Source organism: Ahaetulla prasina, chromosome 6 (genome assembly GCF_028640845.1).
Source record: "Ahaetulla prasina isolate Xishuangbanna chromosome 6, ASM2864084v1, whole genome shotgun sequence".
Classification (NCBI taxonomy): Eukaryota; Metazoa; Chordata; class Lepidosauria; order Squamata; family Colubridae; genus Ahaetulla; species Ahaetulla prasina.
The window spans coordinates 45,599,979-45,614,921 of record NC_080544.1 but is presented as its reverse complement, the minus strand read 5'-3'; the positions used below and the strand labels follow the sequence as shown (position 1 = coordinate 45,614,921).

General features: G+C 37.4%; 1 long non-coding RNA gene across 1 annotated transcript in view; it reads left to right on the top strand.

Moving 5' to 3' along the window:
- LOC131201502 (uncharacterized) overlaps positions 1 to 8,465 on the top strand; it is a 161,905-nt gene extending 153,440 nt beyond the window's left edge. Inside the window, exon 5 of the long non-coding RNA XR_009155875.1 lies at positions 8,311 to 8,465. This is a non-coding gene — a long non-coding RNA (uncharacterized LOC131201502). The remainder of the gene's footprint in view (positions 1 to 8,310) is intronic.
- The last annotated feature ends 6,478 nt before the right edge of the window (positions 8,466 to 14,943 follow it).

Below are 14,943 nucleotides of genomic sequence, written 5' to 3'. Positions count from 1 at the left end.
ACACCAGATAAGTTATCAAGAATGTACGAAGGTATTTCAAATGAAATTTTCCAGTGCTAGGGCACTCATAATTTCAAGAGGAAAACTGTTTCACTGCTAAATAGCTTTTGCAGTCAGAAATTCTTTCTTATTTTGAGTTTAGCTCTCTTTGTATGAATTTTCTACCCACTTGTCTTGTGTCTTGTCCTGTCTTCATACATTATGAAGAATAAATCCACACCCTGCAACAGACCTTTAAATTATTGGGTGACTGCTATCATGTCTCCCTGTAACCTTATCTTCTTTAGGTTAAGCCTGTCAAATTCTTTTAATGCTATATGGCAATTGGCCTGAAAATAGGATGTGCATTGTAAAAATTCATTACATGCTCATTAGCATAATTAAAATGTATAATGCCCATCTTTAAGAATTATTATCAGCATAAATAAAATAAGTTATGTTTAGGTTTTATCACATTATCTATCTAAAATGATTAGATAACTTCATCAATACTGCAGCAAATTCTACAAAAATGACAAGCATATATATACTGAATTTAAAATGCCAATTTTAGTGTGAAGAATGGAGATGGGGTGCATGCAAAACATCCTTGAAAATACCCATAAAACACTGTTAAACTGTTAAACACAATTCCTGAAAAACTATGGTTTGTACCATAGTTTTGCAGGAAAAAAATATATACAAAGATTGATGGTGATCAGAAATATAGAAACGGCATTTTTTTCAAATGAATAGCAGTTAGATAGTACGTTTTTCATATCTTTGAATTAGTCTGCCAGATACACAGATTAATTTTTTGAAATATTGTTTTTATATCCATTAGAGGATTACTTTTACCACATCTGGCTGCAAGTGGTTCTTGTATTGTTATTTATAATTAAATCATTTTTTTTTTAAAAAGCAGCTTTATTTTCTATGCCTTTTAATATAACATATCTCTTTTAGCTTTTTCTTAACAAAATACACTGCTTTTAAAAACTACATTGATCTGGTCTTTGTGCAAGGCAAAAATTCAGGAAGGTCTGATTTTTGACCAATGGCATCTACATGGACCTGTGAATGTCAACTTTTGAAGCTTCATCATCAAAAGGCAGAAAAATATAGATGTGTTTGTCCTTACCACGCCCATGCCCGGTTTAGCTAAGGGGGGAAAAGTCACAAAAAGTCACGTGAGACGCCTTGACAACGTGAGTTTGGCACCCCTGCCTTAGGTGATAGCCACACTATTTATTTGCCAGATAATTTCAGATAGGTTTGCAGATACTTGGATATAAACATGACTGATTCCACATGTCATGAACAGATGTTAAATTTGAAATTCTTGAAATACTCAGAGAGTTTTTCTTTCTTCTTTACTTAGCTTTAAAAGGCTAGGCAATTTATTTTTTCAAAGAACACTAGTTGAAGTTTTCTGAAAAAAGAATCTGTGTTCGGTACTTAATAACCTATTAACTGCCCGGATTATTCAGCATGATCCAGTGATGGATAAGGTAAGTATAGTTTAACAGCCATTCTTAAACAACCTGGAGTGTCATTAATTTTGTTATAGGACAGATTCATTTAAAATGTCAGGACTTGCTGTACCAGGCCTAATATTGTATTTTCAAACCAATTTTTATAGATTGTATTTCACTCCTGACACAATATTCATTTACTCGCCTTAGATTGCGATTTTTATTGTAATTGTATCAAACTGAATAGGAGCATTATAACTATTCAGTACAAGCTGAAGCCTCTCATAAGAGTGTTATGTTACTTCGTCCCTAATTTTAGTGATTGGATGAATATGCTTTTGATGCAGCATCCAAGTTTATATAAACAGTTTTAGGAGTTTTAGTCAAATAAAGTATGATAGTTTAAAAATATTGATTGCATTAATATTAACTTCACGTAATTGTGATTCCTTGTTAAATTGGAAAAAAAACTACTCATGGCTTTGAATTATCTTTAGCTTTAGACTTATCCAGAAGCTCAATTTAGATTGATTTTCTTCAATATGTTTTATATGACAAAATGGAAAAAATGTAAGTTAGGTGAAGGAGATAAAAAAAATCTCAGAAAAAATAGAACTATTAAGAAAAAAAATAGAACTATTAAGGACTGATATTGTGTATTGAAAATGTCTTTGGTTAAACCTTGTTAGTAAGGCTAAACCTTGGTTACAGCACCGAGACGTCTTTGGTCGCGTTGGTGGATGACCTCTGGAGAGCCCGGGACAGGGGTTGTTCTTCTGTCCTGGTTTTATTAGATCTCTCGGCGGCTTTTGATACCATCGACCATGGTATCCTGCTGTGACGGTTGGAGGGATTGGGGGTGGGAGGCACCGTTTATCGGTGGTTCTCCTCCTATCTCTCTGACCATTTGCAGACGGTGTTGGCAGGGGGCAGAGGTCGACTCCAAGGCGCCTCACTTGTGGGGTGCCTCAGGGGTCTGTTCTCTCGCCTCTCCTGTTCAACCTCTATATGAAGCCGCTGGGTGAGGTTATCCGTGGTTTCGGGGTGGATTATCATCTGTACACTGATGATACTCAGCTGTACATTTCCACCCTGAACCACCCCAACGAAGCCGTTGAGGTGATGGGCCGGTGTCTTGAGGTCGTGCGGGTTTGGATGGGGAGGAACAGGCTCCGACTCAACCCTTCCAAGACAGAGTGGCTGTGGGTTCCGGCGTCCCGGTACAATCAGCTTACACCATCGCTGACTGTGGGGGAGGAAGTACTGACCCCCAGGGAGGGAGTGCGCAACTTAGGCATTCTCCTGGATGATCGGCTGTCCTTAGAGGATCATTTGACAGCCATTGCCAGGGGAGCATTTTATCAGGTTCACCTGATTCGCCAGTTGTGCTCCTGTTGTGTCTTGCCTGCTCTCACAGCAGCCGGGCCTTCTTATCTGCTCCCGAACACGGAGGAATGTATGCCTCCCGGCCCCAGTCCTGGCTCCATGCCCAGACAAGCTGAAGAGGAGGGGGCACCTCCCGGTCCCAGCCCTGGCTCCATGCCCAAGCAGGCTGCAGAGGAGGGAGCACCCCCCGGCCCCAGCCCTGGCTCCATGCCCAGGCCAACGGAGCAGCTAGACCCCTCCCCCTCCTCCACAGCATGTGAGCCTGAAGAAAGTTTATTTCCAACAGCTGCTGATTGGAGTGACCCTCGCATCAGAAGACTGGATAGGCGGAGGCAACAGAAGGAAGGGAGGGTCAGGCCTTAATGAGTGCTGAGTCATGGAGCCACACCCCATGGCCTATATAAAGGATCTGCTTTCTTGCAGTCTCTGAGTCAGGCAAAGTCGAACTTATCTTGCTGAAGTCACTTTCTGGTCTCCTGCCTGCTCTGAGGACTTTGCTAGGACTTTGGGCAGAGCTGCAGAGGCTAGCCTGATTTGGATTTCCCTGACCCGGCCGTCAGCGGAGGAGTGGGACACGACAGCTCCTTCCTTGACCGGGACGCCTTACGCACGGTCACTCATGCCCTCGTCACTTCCCGCCTGGACTATTGCAATGCTCTCTACATGGGGCTCCCCTTGAAGAGCACCCGGAGGCTCCAGCTAGTCCAGAATGTGGCCGCGCAGGTGATAGAGGGAGCACCGCGTTGCTCCCATATAACACCCATCCTGCGCAGTCTACACTGGCTACCGGTAGCCTTCCGGGTGCAATTCAAGGTTTTGGTTACCATCTTTAAAGTGCTCCATGGCTTAGGACCGGGATACCTTCGAGACCGCCTTCTGCCGCCGATTGCCTCCCAACGACCCGTGCGCTCCCACAGAGTGGGCCTCCTCAGGGTGCCATCGACCAAACAATGTAGGTTGGCGACCCCCAGGGGGAGGGCCTTCTCTGTGGCAGCACCAGCCCTGTGGAACGAGCTTTCTCCGGGATTACGACAACTCCCCAACCTTCAGACGTGAACTGAAGACTTTATTATTTCAGCGTGCTGGACTAGCCTAAGAATAAAATGTTTTAGCTAATTTTAATGGGTTTTTAACCGGTTTTTACCGTTTTTAGTGATTTGGCTATGATAATATTTAGTTTTAATTGGGTTTTTAATGCTTATTTATTATATTGTCTTTTAATATGCCTGTGAACCGCCCTGAGTCCTACGGGAGATGGTGTGGTATAAAAGTATGATTAATAAATAAATAAATAAAAATAAATAACTTGTCTGAATTTTCCTCCCAAAAGTTGAATTGCATTTATACTTCAGGCTTTACTCTTGATTAAAAAGAAATCATGAGGGCAGAACTGAAAGTGACTTGGGTTTCAGAAATACTTTTTTGTCCTTCATATCCCAGTTCCTAGATCCTGGTGTTTTGTCAGTTTTTTCCTGCTTTATTGGTCACACACTAAATTTCACAGGTCAAACACTATAGCTCTCATCTCCCTGTGAATTGAAAATATACAGGGAGCAGTTCTCATTGTTACCAGAGTATAGCTCAGGATACGGTGACCTCACCATGAACTGGAGAAGAAGAAGAAGAAGAAGAGGGATCACCAGCAGGTGCAGCCTAACAGAAGTCAATGTCGCATTCAAGTTTACTCTTTGTACTATTCTGAGAATGGCAGGATTGTGTTTTGAACCCAATACTCTAGGGCTTTTGCTTGAATTCTCACAATTACATGAGCACTGGGGAACAGACGGAGAAGGGGAGGTGAAGAAGAAAAAAGAAAGAAAGGAATTCTTCCATGGCATGCTAGATACGGTCAAGAGGCGGTTCAGATTGACACAGGTTAAAGAGTGGGAAAACCAGCAAAATAAAAGCTAGACTCATCCTGTTTAATAGAAACAAATTGTCCTCCACTTCCCAGTGACACAGATAGGAAGCCATTTGTACCTCCTGCTCTTTGTAAAGAACAACAGAAAGGAAATGTACTGGTCCCAAGCAGGATAAAATTCTTCTCCTTCTTCTTTCTCCTTCTTTTTCTTTTGTTATAGTTGGCTACCTCCATCCACCAAACAAGCACAGCGGTTAAGTAGTTGAGCTTCCTTGTACATTTGTTTGATTAAAGGTCTGTAACACTGGCTCGGGTAGAAAGAGCTCAGCTGCACAAAGCTACCATGAATGGAGCACTTGTTAGAGAGCAGTCAGTGAGACACAGCAGAACCACTTTGTGAATTAGCCTTGAATAGAAGCTTGTTGTTTGGCCCGTTCCTTTTACTATGGAAGCAAAAAACTGTACACTTTAAATTATATGACATCTCAGGACTGGTTTGCATGGGCCTATTGGAAGAAAAGTTCCCTCTCCACCCCTCCACCCCAAAAAAAAGGAAGAAGAAAAAGAAAGCAGAAAAGAAACAAGCTCAGTCATTCCATGAAAGCAAATATACTTCAGGTGTACCAGTATAGAGTACCAGTAAATGAAGCTGAGGAAGGCCAGTGTGAAAAGTGTTAAGACACATTTATGAACTAACCAAACTAAAGATTTTAGCATGGCTCCTTAATAATCAAGTAATAAAGAAATAAATGCATTTTTGTTTAAAAAAGTCTAAATGTTCAAAATATTAAGTTTCAAATATAGTATTTGGCATTTCCAACTGACAGCACCAAGATTTAAAAGAACAATAGGCTAGGAATTTCAGAAATCTAAGGTTTTCTCCACACTTATCCTATATTGTGTATCTTGCCTAGCAGTCCCCAAAATTGCAATACAATTTAAAAGGTACACATTTGAAGGTGGACAGCAAGCATAGGAAAGTGGTTAGTTATGCTCCTTAATATGACTGGGTATGACTCTGCATTTTCAAATGACATTGACATTCAGTGGAGTCTTCGGTTACTCTATATCAGGGCTGTAACTTGCAGCCCTTGGGCCGGATGCGTCACACGCTGGCCATGCCCACAACCAGTTTAGCGAAGGGGGAAAAAGTCGCGATATGTCATGTGATGATGCCATAACACCCCTGTTCTATATGCTTTCTCTGATATAACATGTCTTCCAAGATTAAGTTTTGGAAGAAGTTAAGGAAAGAAAAGATCAGAAATTGGAGAAACAAAATTGATTTACTTGAATTTAACTGGCTGGGTTTAAATTTGCTGAAGCTCTGACCTCTCAAAATTAATTCCCACTTTCCAGGATAAGCTTATTGTTACATCATCTGGAAAGTAAAAAAAAAATTCTACGTGATCAAGTAACTTTCCACTTTATTTTGAACGAATTTTCTGTCATTTTGAGTGGGTTTTTTACTGCCAATGTCTAGATAAAGGATACAAATGTAGCTATGATGACACAAAGTACATGCTTAACTAAGGGACTCTCACTGACTGTGAGGCATCTTTGTATAAATGTTATTTCCTATATTTTAATGAATAATCTTGTCAAATAAGCATCTTCATCTTGAGGGACCTAGGAAGGATGATTCTTGGTGATGGTTCCTTCATTTTAGAGTGATAACTTCCAGAGAATTTGTATTGCTTCTACTTCTTTGACTGTCCACAAACTTCTAAAATACCTGGTTGTTCCACCAGGCCCTAGGTAGTAGGATAGTGATTAAGATCCTGTGTTTGCTGTTTCTTTCGTTTCATTTATTTTTGTCTTCTGGTCAGAAGTCTTCTTTTTTTTTTCCTAATATGGCTTGTTTTTTTCTTCTTCTTTTTTTATCTGCCCAGGATTGCTGAGGAGTTGGGCAGTTTGAGATAGAATAAAGAAATAAATAACTGTAGAGGCAGTATTTCTTTACTTGCAAAAAAAAAAGCACAATCTAAGCTGTGTTCACATTTGCTCCCATTGATCCACACTACAATATCTTCACTGCAGCCTATTTTTAATTGGAATACAATGCTTCCTTAATTAAGCACGGCACATAAATGATGTCATTTGGTTTAACTCAGCCATGGATAATTTGTTATTAAATCCCTTAATGGCTAATGTTGATGTTTCTGTCGTTACTTGTTTCTTTTCTCAAACTTGATTATCATATGCCCATTAGAATGCCGAACTGGAACTCAGCCTCATTAATCCTTTCAAGAAAAGGCTGCTGTACTAGATTAAGTAGGGTTCACATCTGAAACTCTGCTCTTCTGTATGACACATAGTGAGTGGCTGATAATCCATGCCTTAATCTCCTTGTTGCAAGGCTCGGTTTATTGTAATTGATATCCCTGTGACTCTCGCAAAATCCTATTGTATTACCTTGAAAGGTCCAACTCTTCTTCCTGTTTTTTCGTCTGCCTGGAATGTCTGGGGGGAAAAAAGCAGTCTTGAAGCTGACCAGCATCTTCTGAGAAAAAGTTCTTAATATTTTTTTTTAAAAAAAGTGGAACTATACGTGTATAAGCTTCATTCCAAAATTATATCAAGACTCTCCTTGAAGTATACTTGTATGTAGTTATGTGTCACCTGTAAATGCAATGGACACTTTTCCTTGTGCTGCATGTTGCTTTTTAGAAAGTTCTTTGCATTACACACACACGCACACATACACACACACACACACACACACACACACACACACACACAAATACAATTTTAAAATGAATTGCATATTACAGTAATGTAGCTGCATAAAAGCAGCCACTGAGAAAGAGAGAGAGAGAGAAAGAATCTCAACTACCTAAGAGCATCTGCCTGGTAGAAAAGTGTGTTTTTTCTAGGTATTATTGTACGGCTGCCTGAAGCCAGTTCTTTAAACTCTTGATATTTCATCTATCAATGACATTCTCTTCCCATAAACTTATATAGTAATAGCATCTGCAGAGAGGAGCTATTGTTGATTGCAGTTCTGCAGCTGAAGCCATTCTATTGGCATGTGATTACAAGAGGGAGATTTAATTACACTGCTACTACCATATTGAATTTTTTGACCTTCCCTCCAGATATGTGGTGTTATAGAGGATTCAATACCTGTTGACCAGAAAAGGTAATTGCCTCTACCAATGTCTTAAGCTTTATTCCACTTTTACCCCCCTAGAGTGCAACATTTCTACCCTGCACCATATTTTGGGTCAAAGAAACCGGATTTCTTACATATTGGACCAACGTGCATTTTGATTTAGACCCAAATTTCCTCCCAAACAGCTCTTCCATATATGGAAAAGTTTGTGCCTGAGCCATTTTGTACATGTACATGACACATGTGTATGCTTTTAAAAGAGAGGTAGGGCTTATAGACTGATCTTCAGTTTCATCCCCATTCTGAATAGTTTTGAACCCGTATTCTAATGTTGTACTCTCATTTTCTGTTAACAAGGTTGTTTTAGCAGCATGTTGACACAATTCATTGTGGTTATTATGCCGCTTGTGGGCTTTGAAATATGGTAATTTGATAGGTAAACACTGTCAAAGCATAAGTAGAACTTGATTCCCCTCTGATCTCTTTTTCTTCAGTGGGAAAAAAGATTGAATAGGAATGGGATAGCAAAACAATCAGCAATCAAGAATCAAGAATCAAGACTGTAGATTTACGATGGGAAATTCCGCAGCTTGACCACTGGAGAAAATATCTATGGGGAAGGTGCTAGATAGCAGAACCGAATCTTCTCTTTCTCACATATTAAGGAGCAGCAAGAATTTTTCTACAACACAGACGGGTGGCGCAAGAAAGCCCAGATGCTTCATTCCATTGGTTCAAGATTGGGTTGTAACAGCTGAATACAAAAATACAGTAGGAAAGAAGAAACAAGACATCAATACCCCTACCCCACACTGTTCCATCGTGCATGATTTTGTTTGGCTTCCTGCAAATAAATAAAAAATAAAAATAAGATCCTACAATCTTATTTGCCTATAAAATGATGGAACAGGCTATTTATTTGCAGGCTTCCTGCAAATAAATAAAAAATAAAAATAAGATCCTACAATCTTATTTGCCTATAAAATGATGGAACAGATCCGAAACAAAGAAACAATGAAAATTCTACAAGTGGGGTATACTGAAAATATAACACCTTGTGGCTTGAATCTATTCTCAAAGGCTTTACTAAGCTTAATGAAAAAGGTCATTTTGAGCTTCAGCTTTTTGAGCTTTGGAAGATTTTTATAATAACTGACCAGCTTGATTTGTGTTCAAGCACTTTAAAGTTCACATATTTCTTATTTGAACTTTGCTAGGTGCAGTAATTTTATTCTCACTCAGGTTGGATTGGATCTGCTTATTCAGAGCCCATTAATTATAGGAAACTGGGCTCCAGCTCACATATTCTCTTTCCCCCTTTCCCCCTTAGGCTAGTCAATTTATCTGACATTTAATGAGGAGTTTTAGATTTTTGCAAGTTATCAGAAGTGGGCCTTGAGTGTGTTAGCTTGAGAATGCTAAATAAATGGTCGACTCTCAGACTTGTTTGAAGGCAAAATCTTGTCTGATTAAATGATCTATACTATTATTTTTAGCTACTCTAATATTAGTATGAAAGGACAATAAGAATTGATCCCCTCTTGATATATACAGCTATCAATACCTCGTTTGTGTTTGCTTCTATCTTTAGTTAACTGCAAAGTGACTTTCAACAGATCGTCTTTACCCATTGAAATATTAGGGATCATTGCAAAGCTTTCGATAATGCAGCCATAAAAAAAAATATCAAAACACAGCTCTCACATGTGTGTGTATGTTCTAAGGGAATTTTGATAGTGCTGAGGCTACAAAAGAAAAGGATAGAGGCCGTGAAGATGTTCACAAAACCTTTTAAAGGAATACACAGCAAGCAGACAAAAAAAAACAACCAAAAAAAATCCCACTGTTTATAATCTTGTCCAGAATTATGAAATATAGCTCTGTTTAACATATGATAATTATTTTAAAGCATACATCTGTGCATCTCAAGAATCTCATGCAAATATTATGTAGATTGAAACTACCATTTCTCCTTTTTATGATGATCAGTGTCAAAATACAGAAGTAGATAAAAAATGTGATATTATATGATATAGCCAAAGCAAGCTCTTTGTAACTCTTATCAATTATCTTCTCTTTTCTTAAAATAAAAGTGGATAATTATTTATTCTCATGAAGGATAATTGCCCTGAGCAGTGATAGATTTCCAAACTTTATAGTTGATTCCAAGTCATCGTTCAGATTCGTGACTTGCTGAACAGTTTAATTATTGTGGAAACAAAATGCAAGTAGGTTTTAGCTGAAAATGGGAAAATAATGAAGTCTGTGCTTTCAAATGTATTTAACACACAATTAAGATTCTGATTTTAAAAGTGAAAAAAGTTTCTAAAAAGCGTATTCATTCAAAGATGGAAATTACTCATTCTTCATTCAAGACGTAACATAGAAGTGAAAAAATTATTCTTTTGTTGAATACTATACATAACCTGAACCTGAACTGGTACGTTGTAGAAATGTATGCAGAATGAAATGAAATCCTTATTGACATTTTCATCATAGTAGATTTTATGATAATGGTATCAAGAAGCTTGGATTGTCATAATAAATGAGTTGTTATGACAAATATACAAAATCACATTCTATAAGTAGTCTTTGACCACAAATGGGATTGAAAGTTTTGTCATTAAGCAATGCAGTCGTTAAATAACTGTTCCCAATTTCATGAACTTTTTTTTGCCATGTCATTAATTGAATTATCATAGTTGTTAAGCAAGCCATTATGTGAATTATGATTTGTGACCTTCCCTGCTGGCTTCCCCATTGACTTTGCTTATCAGAAGCCAGCTGAAAGTTGCAAATGGTGATCATGTGATCTCAGGGCATTGCGGCAATCATAAATACATGCCAGCTTCCTAGCACCGGATCACAATCATGTCACTATGGAGGATGTTGAGATGTTGAGATGGTTGTAAATGTAAAAACTGGTCATAAGTAATTTTTTTTGGATGCTGTCATAAGTTTGAGCATTTGTTTAATTAATACAACAGGTATTAAACAGGTACTGTTATAAGCTGCCTGTATACAATATCCTGTTCATAGGATTAGGCAGCTTATAACAGTACCTGTTTAATACCTGTATTAAAGATGAGAATAAAGTATCATCCATCCTAGAATAAAAATATCAGAGTAAACAAAATATGGAAAAGTTGCACAGGTTTATTTTCTTTGAGAAATAATTTTAAAAACAGGGCATTTTTTTATTTCCCCTTTCGTCATCTTTCAAACATAGGAGCAGACCATTGTAGCTGAAACTCCATTTTTATTCTAATTTTGGAATTTTAAATTCTATTTTTTTTTAAGAAAGAAAACTTCAAATATATAGGTAGGAGTATTTTATCCACATCATATTTAAGTATGCTGTCTTCTAAGAAAGACATTGCCCTCTATGGATAAGTAAACCCAATTGCATCTCATCTGGATTTATGGGAAAATACGGCAATTTAAGAGAAGTGCCAGTAATTTGTTCATTCACCACATCCAAAATCCATTTTTCATTTAATCAAGTACCTGTTATCCATTCTAGTATATAGAGACTTTAAAAAAAAACCAAATTTATTAATAATTTCAATGAACTGAATAATCAGAGAAAATATTGTTCATAAAAAAAAGTTGTAAAGAATGATTTGTTTTGATTTTACTTTGAAAAATATGACTGAGATTGTCTCAAAATAAATCAGAAATATTTCTTTTGTAACGACTGCCCCTGCCTTCCTCAGTCATTTTAGTTATGTTTATATCAGGCTTTGGCTTTTCATGGATAACATACAAATCAGCCAAGCTGATTTTTCACAGCATTAATGTTATGGTCTGGCCAGATCAAAAGAATATTTTTGATTATCTACATTTCACTGAAGCCTCCACCCTTTACAAGGCCTTTCTATGACTTGTGCACTTCATCTCCCAGAATTCCTGAGCCAGAATGTCTCAGTCCACAAATCATAAAAGGGCCCTGCTTCCCCATCCCTGCTTTATAAAGAGAAATCTGTACAAGACCTCGTTATACAAATAATATATACAGATCCCTGAGAAATGATAGCAGTTTGATTTAAGTTAGGACACAAATACAGCTTTATCTGTTTTCTGAAAATGCCTACTTGATGTTAGCATTTACACTAAGCTCGATTCCTGGGAGATCAAAAGGTGGTGAAGAAAAACAATTAAAAACAAAAAGATTAACAAAGTTGATGTTGGTTAAACTTCTGCCAATAAAAAACATACTTCCACTAAAGCCAGAGGTCTCTTAGTTGTTTTGGCAGCAACAGAGGAACAGAGCTGCCTTTCTGGAAAGATTTTTTTAAAAAAAAGAAAATAAAAACCAAATCATTCTCCATGCTGTTTCAATTTTAAACCTTAGCATTGTTATGTCAACACTGGCATTCAATATGCAAGCTAAGGTTATGAGTTTGCTTGGGAAACAAATCTGTGGAATTCCTGTCCATCCCTTAACACATCTTTGGAAACCAACTATTGCTTTATGTAACAACACCAAGGTGAAGAATTCAGATTCCAAGGCAATTTAAGACATTTTATTTCCTGAGGCTAAGGAGAAAATGATGTTCATGCCTTCATCTTCTATGCAGAAGCTAACTGTAATAGTGCGGGCAGGACAATATCTTCCATTACATCTGTATGGAGCAAGCTTGCTTAAGGTTGTTCCTTACTGGCATTTAACCATGAGACAAACATGCTTTGGTGGTCTTCAGCTCTACCAGCTATAAAGTAGTATTTCCATATTCCAAGAACAGCCTTAAGACAGACAGACAGACAGACAGACAGACAGACAGAGACAGATATATATATATATATATATATATATATATATATATATATATATATATATATATATATATATATATATATATGTAGGTCTTTGGTTATTCGGGTTTTCTCTCGCGTAAAATTGGAAGTGTCTTGGCATTTTACAATTTTACGCGGGAGAAACCCGAATAACCAAAGACCTACATACAAATACCATGAAACCTCAGAAAACACACACACACACACACACACACACACACACACACACACACACACACACACACATATATATATATATATATATATATATATATATATATATATATATATATATATATATATATATATATAAAAAACATTAATTAGGCTTTGCCAGACATTTTTTCCCTAGAAAGTTGGGGTTTTTTTCTAGAAAGTTGGCACTGCCTGGGAATAAGAGCAGAACAGGGATAATAATAATAATAATAATAATAATAATAATAATAATAATAATAATAATAATAATAATAATAATAGTTGTTGTTATTATTATTATTATTATTATTTAATTTTTATACCGCCCTTCTCCGAAGGACTCAGGGCGGTTAACAGCCAGATAAAATACAATACAATATACAATAAAACCCATTTAAAAACTGCAATGGGGCAGCCAATTTCTTTCTGGTGTAGTTTGAAACCAAGAATAGAATAGTGGATAACATTATAACTCAGTCCTGAGGAAAATCCCTTAGAGAATATTTGGCAGGCCATATAACACAGAAAGTTCTGGCTGGGGAGCTCCACAATATTTTATTCATTTATTTCACTGACTGTATTTTTATCCTGCTTTTTAGGCAATTGTCTTCCAAAGTGGCTCACATCAGTTTTAAAAAGAGACAGACCCAGTCCTCAGGGCTATGGATGAAAAAGACCAAACACAGAAGGGAAATGTTGGGAAAAAGAAAGGAGAGAGATCAATTCTAGAATGAAAAGATGACTCCTAAAGTGACAAGCAGTTCATGCTAGTGTGATTGTCTCTTGTTGGGATTTTTGCTGAAACAATTATTAGTCGGCTGGCTGATACATGGGACAAAAATGTACTGCAATTCTACTGCTAGGTCTTAGGGACTTTTAATGTAGCAATTAACTTTACATTAAAAGAGAGTAAAGCAGTGGTTCTTTCCTTGATTGGTATAAGAGGACAGAGTAGTCTACTCCATGCTATCATCAGCCAATATGGTCTATCTGGCAGGAAGTCCAGATTCAGGTTGCTATTCAGTTCTGAATGTTCACTGGATGATGTTGAGTCAGTCAGTGTTTCTCAGGTCAGCCTACCATTCAAGTTTCTTGGTTCTTGAACTAATTGCTCTATGCATGAAAAAAAGAGATGGGGGAAGAGGAAACAAGAAGGGAGGAACGAGAAATAAAAGAGGAGAAGCAAGAGGAGAAATAATCCCTAAACTAATGAATGAAACCAGAATATGTTATTTTCATGTTCCATGGCTAAAATCTTGAAAGGACTGGGACCGCTGTCCCAATAACCTAATAGCTTCCTACTGAGGTACCTAGGTAATTCTGTCTACTTGCAAGGCAACACAAATATATTTTGAAATGCTTAACAAAAGCAACTTGATATACTGCATGGCTTTTGCTTGTTTTATGCAAGTAGTCCCCCAGTTATAAGAGAACAACAACATGTTTATTATTTGTTCATTAAACAAATTTGTATAGCTCCACCCAACTCACACATAGTACACAGATATAGGTAGAGCTTAATATCTATAGGTCTTCTGCAGGGGTGGGTTCTACTTACCTTTACTACCGGTTTACATCGTGCCCACATGCACTCACTCACTCCACTCACATGCATGTGCAGAAGAGTTTTGATGATGTTTGGGTCAGTGGGCGGAGCCTCCTGCCGGTTTTACTACCAGTTCTATAGAACCAGTCCGAACCAGGGGCAACCCACCACTGATCTCCTGGTGATAATCATGGCATATGTTGAGATCTTGAATGTAAGAAAAGGACTATGGTAAAGAGTATTGATGAATAAATGAATTAAGAGAAAGAAAGGTTTTGCGTCTATGTAACTGAGAAAAAGGGAAATGATATAATAAACTAAGATATAGTTTATAGTACATTGCTTAAGTACAGTTGTTAAGTACATGCAAGGGAGCAAAAATATAGATTTAATTATAAATGAAAGGGCTAGGCTGCATCAGAAAGTGTGTATGGAGATTTCTAGGTTGTTATGGGTCATAAAAAAGTAGGAATCCATAGGTCAATGATACCTGCAGGTTACACACTAGTGAATGGTAATAACAGAAAAACCAGAATAGAGTTTTATATAAAAAAAAGTGCAACATTCTGAATGAAGATAATCTAGAGGA